This window comes from Entelurus aequoreus, linkage group LG25, assembly GCF_033978785.1.
Source record: "Entelurus aequoreus isolate RoL-2023_Sb linkage group LG25, RoL_Eaeq_v1.1, whole genome shotgun sequence".
Lineage (NCBI taxonomy): Eukaryota > Metazoa > Chordata > Actinopteri > Syngnathiformes > Syngnathidae > Entelurus > Entelurus aequoreus.
In genome coordinates, this window is record NC_084755.1 from 26,924,979 (window position 1) to 26,935,369 (window position 10,391).

Below are 10,391 nucleotides of genomic sequence, written 5' to 3' on the forward strand. Positions count from 1 at the left end.
CGCACACACACGCACACGCTCTCACACACACGCACACACACACACACACACACACACACGCGTGCGCGCACACGCACAGACACCCACACAAACACACGCACACACACGCACACGCTCTCACACACACACACACAAACACACCCACACACACACACGCATGCACACTCACACGCACGGACACGCACACAAACACACACACACGCACGCACGCAAACACAGACCACTGAGGTTTTATGACACACTTGTAGACCAAAAACCTGTTGGTTGTGATCATTTGCATGATGAGTTATTTTTTTGTAGTGATAACATGTTCACCTATTATTATTTCTTATTTTTATTATCATTATTATTATATACATTGTTATATATATATATATATATATATATATATATATATATATATATATATATATATATATATATATATATATATATATATATATATATATATATATATATATATATATATATACATTTACTTATTATATATATTTCTATTATTTACATTATTCTATTATATATATTTATTCATAAAAAAATGCAAATTTATTATATATACTATTATTATACATCTATTTATACATAGCATTTTTATATATCTTATTATTATATGCATTATTTTACTATGCATGTTTATGCATTGATACAAGCATTACATGTGTATTATTATATACATTATTTTATTATATATACATACATTTATTTATTATAAATATTATTTAATGTATTGTATTATGTATAATTATTCATATATATATATATATATATATATATATATATATATATATATATATATATATATATATATATATATATATATATATATATATATATATATATATATATATATTCATTTATTACATATATTATTATTATATACATTATTTTATTATATATATTTATCCATCCCTCTTTCCATTTTCTACCGCTTGTCCCTTTCGGGGTCACGGGGTACATATATTTATACATAGCTTTATTTACTATATACATTATTTGATTGTATATATTCATATATATATATATATTGTACATTTATTTATTTTATGATATATACTATTATTATATACATTATTTTACTATATAATGTTTATTACATATTAAATACATAATTTTATTACATATAGCTTCATTTATACATAATTAATTATAGATATTTTATTATGTATTATTATTATGTATATTTATTCATATATACATTTATGATAACATTTATTTATCATTTATATATACATTTATTTATTTATTATTTATGTATACATACATTATTTTAGTATATATATTTATTATATATATTATTATATGCATTATTTTATCATGTATTACATTTCATATATGCATTAATTCATTATATATATATATATAAGCGTATATTGACTTATTTATTATATATATTTTGTTGTATATATTTATTCATATATATATTTGTTTATTTATTATATCATTGTTATATACATGATCTTATTACATATATAGTCATTTATACAGACATTTATTTATTATATACAATATTTTACTATATACTTATTCATACACACATTTATTATGTATATTATTTCATTATATAAATATATATATATATATGTATATATATATATATATATATATATATATATATATATATATATATATATATATATATATGTATATATGTATATATATATATATATATGTATATATATATATATATATGTATATATATATATATATATATGTATATATATGTATATATATATATATATATGTATATATATATATATATATATGTATATATATATATATGTATATATATATATATATATATATATATATATATATATATATATATATATATATGTATATATATGTATATATATATATATGTATATATATATATATATATATATATATATATATATATATATATATATATATATATATATGTATATATATATATATATGTATATATATATATATATATATGTATATATATGTATATATGTATATATATGTATATATATATATATGTATATATATATATATATGTATATATATATATATATATATATATATATATATATATATATATATATATATATATATATATATATATATATATATATATATATATATATATCAGGTTATTATATATATTTATTTATACACAAATATTATAAAATAATGATGACCTATTATTTAGACATGCAACACCTGTCAGTCCATTCAGTCAAAGCCAACAGAGCAGAAATTGTGTAGAAAAGGAAGCAAAAAGAAGGAGCAGCAGTGTTTTGGTCAGCTTGTGCAGGACTGAACAGTGTCGGTGTTATTTCACAGCTTACACGCTTTTGTCTCTGCTCGGCAGAAAGGTCTTTTCACGGTCGTCCGGCTGGGTGGGCATCGTGCCGCCTGTCTCTCGTCTGCCGCCCCGACTCTTTTGTGTCTCCGCTCGCCCCTCCTTTTGTGCGCCTCTTCTCTGCCGCGCTCGCCAAAGTCCAACACCATCCATTCCTTGCTATTAAACACCTTATAATGGGACTGTAGCTTGTTGTTACAACTCTGCAGAGCGGGTAGTCTTAAACAACTTATATATCTTGTCAAAATGATGTTTGAAATATACCGGTACTAAAGCTACCGTGTTATTGTGAAATACTAAGATATCCAAATAATAACAGTGTAGTGACGCTAATGCCTAGCTGGCAACTGGTGTACTAAGAGCTAGTTGACAACTGGTGTACTAATGGCTAGTTGACAACTGGTGTACTAATGTCTAGTTGACAACTGGTGTACTCATGGCTAGTTGACAACTGGTGTACTAATGGCTAGTTGACAACTTGTGTATTAATGGCTAGTTGACAACTGGTGTACTAATGGCTAGTTGACAACTGGTGTACTAATGGCTAGTTGACAACTGGTGTACTAACGGCTAGTTGACAACTGGTGTATTAATGGCTAGTTGACAACTGGTGTACTAATGGCTAGTTGACAACTGGTGTACTAACGGCTAGTTGACAACTGGTGTATTAATGGCTAGTTGACAACTGGTGTACTAATGGCTAGTTGACAACTGGTGTACTAATGCCTAGCTGGCAACTGGTGTACTAATGGCTAGTTGACTACTGGTGTACTAACGGCTGGTTGACAACTGGTTTACTAACGGCTAGTTGACAACTGGTGTACTAACGGCTAGTTGACAACTGGTGTACTAACCGCTAGTTGACAACTTGTGTACTAATGCCTAGCTGGCAACTGGTGTACTAACGGCTAGTTGACAACTGGTGTACTAATGGCTAGTTGACAACTGGTGTACTAACGGCTAGTTGACAACTGGTGTACTAATGGCTAGTTGACAACTAGTGTACTAACGGCTAGTTGACAACTGGTGTACTGATGGCTAGTTGACAACTGGTGTACTAATGGCTAGTTGACAACTGGTGTACTAACAGCTAGTTGACAACTGGTGTACTAATGCCTAGCTGACAACTGGTGTACTAACGGCTAGTTGACAACTGGTGTACTAACGGCTAGTTGACAACTGGTGTACTAATGGCTAGTTGACAACTAGTGTACTAACGGCTAGTTGACAACTGGTGTACTGATGGCTAGTTGACAACTGGTGTACTAATGGCTAGTTGACAACTGGTGTACTAACAGCTAGTTGACAACTGGTGTACTAATGCCTAGCTGGCAACTGGTGTACTAATGGCTAGTTGACAACTGGTGTACTAATGGGTAGTTGACAACTGGTGTACTAATAGCTAGTTGACAACTGGTGTACTAATGCCTAGCTGACAACTGGTGTACTAATGGCTAGTTGACTACTGGTGTACTAACGGCTGGTTGACAACTGGTGTAGTAACGGCTAGTTGACAACTGGTGTACTAACGGCTAGTTGACAATTGGTGTACTAACCGCTAGTTGACAACTGGTGTACTAGCGGCTAGTTGACAACTGGTGTACTAGCGGCTAGTTGACAACTTGTGTACTAATGGCTAGTTGACAACTGGTGTACTAACGGCTAGTTGACAACTGGTGTACTAATGCCTAGCTGGCAACTGGTGTACTAACGGCTAGTTGACAACTGGTGTACTAATGGCTAGTTGACAACTGGTGTACTGATGGCTAGTTGACAACTGGTGTACTAATGGCTAGTTGACAACTGGTGTACTAATGGCTAGTTGACAACCGGCGCACAAATCGCTAGCTGGAAACTAGCATGCTATTTGCTAGCTGGCAACTAGCGCGATGATTGCTAGCTGACAACTAGTATTTTTAATTGCTAACCGGCAACTAGCATAATAATCACTTGCTGGCAATTACAGTGTTAATTGCTATCTAGCAACGAGCGCGATAATTACTAGCTGGCAAACAGAGTGGCAATTAGTAGCAGGCAAACCGCTAGCTGGCAACTAGTGATTTAATTGCTAGCTGACAACCAGTGTGCATATCAGCTAGTGATTAGCATCCTAGTTGCCAGCTAGAATGATAATCGCTATCTGGAAACTAGAGCGTTAATTACTAGCTCGCCACTGTTGTGATAACCGCTAGCTGACAGCTAGCAAGCAAATAACTAGCTTGGAGCTAGTTGCCACTTCTAGGTGGGGACTAGTGCGATGATTTGTAGCTGGCAACTAGTTTGATGATAGCTGACTAGCAACTACAGCGCTAATCAATACCTGGCAAATAGAGAACTAAACGCTAGCTGACAATAGTGTGCTAATCGCTAGCTGGCCACAGGTGTATTAATTGCTAGCTGACAACTAAAGTGCTAATCGCTAGTTGTCAAATAGCATATTATGGATAGCTGGCAACTTGCACGCAAATTATTAGCTGGTATCTAGTGTGCTAACCGCTAACTTGCAACTAGCCTGCTAATCACTAGCTGGCACATACAGCATTAATTGCTATCTAGCAACTACAGTGTTAATTGTTAGCTGGCAACTAGACTGCTAACTTTTAGCTGGCATCTAAAGAACTAATCGCTAGCTGAGAGTTAGTATGCTAATCGCTAACTGGCAACGAGTGTAAAAAATCACGAGCTGGCAACTAGAGCGCTAATTGCTCGTTAGCAAATAGCAAATTAATCGCAAGCAGAAAACTAGCGTGAAAATCACTAGCTTGCAAATAGAGCGCTAATCGCTAGCCAGCAACTAGAGAACTAGTCGCTTGCTGACACAGTAGCTGTTAAACTGTGTCGTTCATCTCAGCTGTAGTTTCCATTAGAACATTTGGAGGTGTTGGAATCGCCATGTAAAATTGCTAATGCTATTAGTAGCATGTCTATGGCAAATGCAATGTAAATTAGCATCAAGCTGGCGCATTTTTGGAAGAGTGGAGCCTTACTTTACGTTGGAGTAAACAGTGGTCCGGTAGTACTGACTGAATTGGGTCGGCGCTGATAAACATCAGCTTGATTGGTAGCAACGACTGCTTTTGTACATCACCTTGTTCAAAGAAAAAAACCAACACAGTGCATGAACTCACAACAAATTACACACCTTACACACATTACCATGAATTAATGAAAGTGGACCCCGACTTAAACAAGTTGAAAAACGTATTGGGGTGTTACCATTTAGTGGTCAATTGTACGGAATATGTACTTCACTGAGTAAACTGTACTTTTAATGTATTCTCTTCCTTTGCAATCTGCTAGTAAAAGTTTAAATCCATCAATCAAACAACCTGCAAATCAGATGGAAAATTAGGAGGAACATTGTTTGGGGGTATCCATAATACGCTGATAGGGAGAAGTTTTTATTTACATGATAAGTCGGATGTGTCTTTACCTCCGTGGCGGACGCTCCGCCGAACCCCTGAGGCCGGACTCACCGAACCCCTAGGGTTAGATCGAACCCAGGTTAAGAACCACTGTTTTAGCCTGATTTAACCATTCCTTTACCACTTTTGACGTGTGTTATGGTACACAGTAAGAAAACAACAAAATATAAATTTTTGGGTTATTTATTTACCAAATTTGCAAAGTCTTCCACCATAAATATTTTTATTAGTGGAATATTTGATGTGAAGTAATCAGAGCCTTGGATAGGTCAATAATTCATAATAACATTGATTTTGATTCAATATTATGTTTTGAGCAATGACAGTTTGAAAGAAAAAAAAAAACAGCTTTGTTTTATTAGTCAACATTGCAACTTTTTCTAAATTACATTTAACCTTTAAGCTTTTTTATTTCACTTTTGTTATGTTTTTGTTTATTTTAATAGTATTTTTAGAATGTGCCGTGGGCCTTTAAAACATTAGCTGTGGGCCTCCGGGGCACACTTTTGACACCCCTGCTATAGATAATAAAAAAATTAAATCTGATAAATCTATGGATAAAAAGCAGAGCCTGGCGACGCATGCGCGTTTATCATAACTCTCTCGCTCTCTCTGTCTCTTCCCCTCCCTCACGAATGCTGCCGCGCGCCCAATTTGTTTTGTTTTTAACCCCTTCTTAACCCTGAACGTACATTGAAAATACCCGCAACCCTAACTCAAAATGCCGGACATTTGAGGCATTTAAGAAACTCCGCAAAAGAGGACATGTCCGGTGAAAAGAGGACGTATGGTCAGTCTATCGTAGCCCGTTAGCTGCTAGCATGCCGTGTGTTGTGCCTCGGTGTGCATTGTTTACACAACGTGCGTTACGCTACTTAATATGTCCGTGTGGAAACTCGTCCGGTACACCTCTGAACCGAACCGGAACCCCCGTACCGAAACGGTTCAATACAAATACACGTGCCGTTACACCCCTAGTTTGGGGTCATTGTCCTGTTGGAACACCCAACTGCGCCCAAGACCCAACCTCCGGGCTGATGATTTTAGGTTGTCCTGAAGAATTTGGAGGTAATCCTCATTTTTCATTGTCCCATTTACTCTCTGTAAAGCACCAGTTCCATTGGCAGCAAAACAGGCCCAGAGCATAATACTACCACCACCATGCTTGACGGTAGGCGTGGTGTTCGTTACGTCTTGGGGGGCGCATTGCTGCGCTGGTAGCGTTCCTTGCAAGGCAGGAGACAAGCAGGAGAAGCGTGCAGGTAAGATTAAGGTTTTCTTAATATATTAAACGCAGGGCAAAAATACAAAACTGAGGATACTAGCAAGTAGTGATGCATCGGCGCATGCGTCGAGCTCATAGAGCAAAACCCTGTGTCGGTGCACGTACCGCTTTTAGAAAGTCACGTGACCGATCATGAGCTGTTTCGGTCATGTGACCGATACGTGAACTGTGTCGCACTGACGCCTCCTCTGTGCCGTAGAAATAATAACTAAGAAGAGAAATCGTCTAAAATGTAATACGTTGGAAAAACTGTTTTTTTTAATAAAAATGTGTAAAAAAATAAATAAATAAAAATTCCCAGTCTACAAGCATCCTCATTTACAACACGTTCTCTTAGATTTCCATGTTATGATACATGTTCACATTATTTATTGACTCTATCTAAAAAAGGTAAAAATATATTTTTATTTAAATGAAGATATGAAATAATCCTAAATGAAATACAATGACTTGGTTTATATTATTGTATATACTAGGTCAGGGGTCACCAACGCAGTGCCCGCGGGCACCAGGTAGCCCGTAAGGACCAGATGAGTAGCCTGCTTGCCTGTTCTAAAAATAGCTCAAATAGCAGCACTTACCATTAAGCTGCCTCTATTTTTTAAATTTTATTTATTTACTTGCAAGCTGGTCTCGCTTTGCTCGACATTTTTAATTCTAAGAGAGACAAAACTCAAATAGGATTTGAAAATCCAAGAAAATATTTTAAAGACTTGGTCTTCACTAACTGACAAAGAAACAGATAACAGATTTGGTGTCCAGTTCAAAGTGTGACATGATTTATTTAAAAATTTGAGAGTTGACTTTTGTATTTTACATGAGTTATTATTTGTACAAACATGGTGCAAAGTAATTCATGATTTGTTATAAAACGTTAGTGGCTATCTAGTAAAAATGGGATATTGTGATTTCACAAGACTGTCTTACAAGTGATCATTCGAAAATGTTCAATTTGAAAAATGTGCACTTAGAGAAAATATAAAAATAAAGTGTTGCATATTGATATTTATCTGTTTCTATATATATTTATTGTGAGAAATCATTAAGATGATCAGTGTTTCCACAAAGATAAATATCATTACTTATTAATAATAACATAGAGTTAAAGGTAAATTGAGCAAATTGTCTTTTTCTGGCAATTTATTAAAGTGTGTATTAAACTGGTAGCCCTTCGCATTAATCAGTACCCAAGAAGTAGCTCTTGGTTTCAAAAAGGTTGGTGACCCTTGTACTAAGTCATAAAATCAGTGTCAGTTGAGTCGGTCCATAGGTTGCCCGTAGGGATTTTTAATGTCCAGCAGATGTCAGTATTTAGTGACACAGTATCGACACAGTATCAATACAGTTTTGCAATGTGTCGAAACGCTTCATGACGCCTCATCAACCCATCACTACTAGCAAGCGTGGAGCTAAAAAAACCACAAAGTGTCACCAAGGGTGGAAAACGAGGAATGCCAGTGTGTACAAAATCACTACAGCGAGGAGGAAAACCTAAATGTTGCCTATAGCAAACATTGACCCAGCAACTACTGCTGGGTGACAGGAAACTATAAAGGGGAGTGATTAACCGAAACACCTGGTGGGAACACTAATTGCAAAACTAAGACAGGTGAGGAGAATCAGTGCCCATGGAAACCAACAGAAAACAGGGAAAGAGGGTGCACCCAGGAAACAGACTAAAACAGAAAAACTACCAAACATAAATCATGCCATGACCCGGGTAACAGATCATGACAGTGTTCCTGGGATTAAAGGCCTCACCTTTTCTCCTCCAAACATATTGCTGGGTATTGTGGCCAAACAGCTCCATTTTTGTTTCATCTGACCACAGAACTTTCCTCCAGAAGGTCTTATCTTTGTCCATGTGATGTAAGATGAAACAAAAATTGAGCTGTTTGGCCACAATACCCAGCAATATGTTTGGAGGAGAAAATGTGAGGGCTTCAATCCCAGGAACAGCACACCTACCGTCAAGCATGGTGGTGGTAGTATTATGCTCTGGGCCTGTTTTGCTGCCAATGGAACTGGTGCTTTACAGAGAGTAAATGGGACAATATATATATATATATATATATATATATATATATATATATATATATATATATATATATATATATATATATATATATATATATATATATATATCATATTTCTCCCACTTTGGAGCCAAACCCCGACCTATGTTATCAAATCTTTTCTCCTTATAATTCCGTTCACGCTCACACGCCGACATTTTGGTTCTGACAGGTTCCCGCGCGTTGGAAGGAATCGAGTGTTCCGCCCGTCAGCATAACGACGACAAGACGTCGGCATTCATGGCCGCGGCATCCGCCGTTTAACAATGCATCTCTCCCTTTAACGGCAGGATAAGCAACTCCCCACTAAAGAGTCCTTTCATTATGGGAAGCCATGGATCGCAGGAAGGTGTGTTTATGTGGAAGTCAGGGAGACTGGGAAGAAAGGGGGCGGGGCTTCCAGGAGGCTGATGGACATGTTGGCGTGCTCTGCCAGAACACAACAAAGAGAGGAAGGTGCTTGGGGTGGGTTTTTTCAGGGCGGCAGGGACAGGAAGGGGCCGGGTTGTGTAACCCACCGCACGGTTTCCGCATTATTTTAGTTCCTTGTTTTATCTTGATTTTTTTTTGGGGGGGGGGGGGGGGGGGGGGGACTGTTCAGCTGCTCCACAACAACACAAAAGTGTCAAAAATAAGACCTTATGTCATAATAAAGAGTGTCCAAAGTGTGGCCCATTTTGAAAATACTACTACAAAAAAAAAAACATAAAAAGTGGAATAAAAGGAGGTGTAATGTAGTAAGGAAATGTTGTAATATTGACTCCAAGAACACAAAACTGTTTTTTTTAACTTTGAAACTATAATTGCTTGAAAAAAAACCAACTTATAATAAAAGGATGAATCTGAAGTGGATTTAGAGACTCAAGCGTTGTAAGTGAAAATATTGTATACTGATATACGTTAAGAAAGGGATTCTTATGGCCTCTTTCATCGCAGTTTACCTGACACGTGAAACGTGACGAATTTGCGGTGTGCGCTACCCACTTCAGCCGCCAGATGGTGTTGAGTATCTTAAAATGTGTTTTGTGGCAATTCCAACTTTGACCAGAGCGTCCGCTGCTATGTAGAGTGGCGCTTTCCATAATTTTCAGCAGACTGCATTGCAAAATAGTTCACTCTTCCTCTCATGGTATCTCCACCCAGGATGGGGCCATTTTGAATACCTTCCCTGCTGTATGACTTATTTTTTAAACTTTGAGTGGGGGCCTTTTGTGTCCCTGAGACCTTTTTTTATTTCCTGTTATGGAAATAAATAAATAATAATAATGTTTAGATAT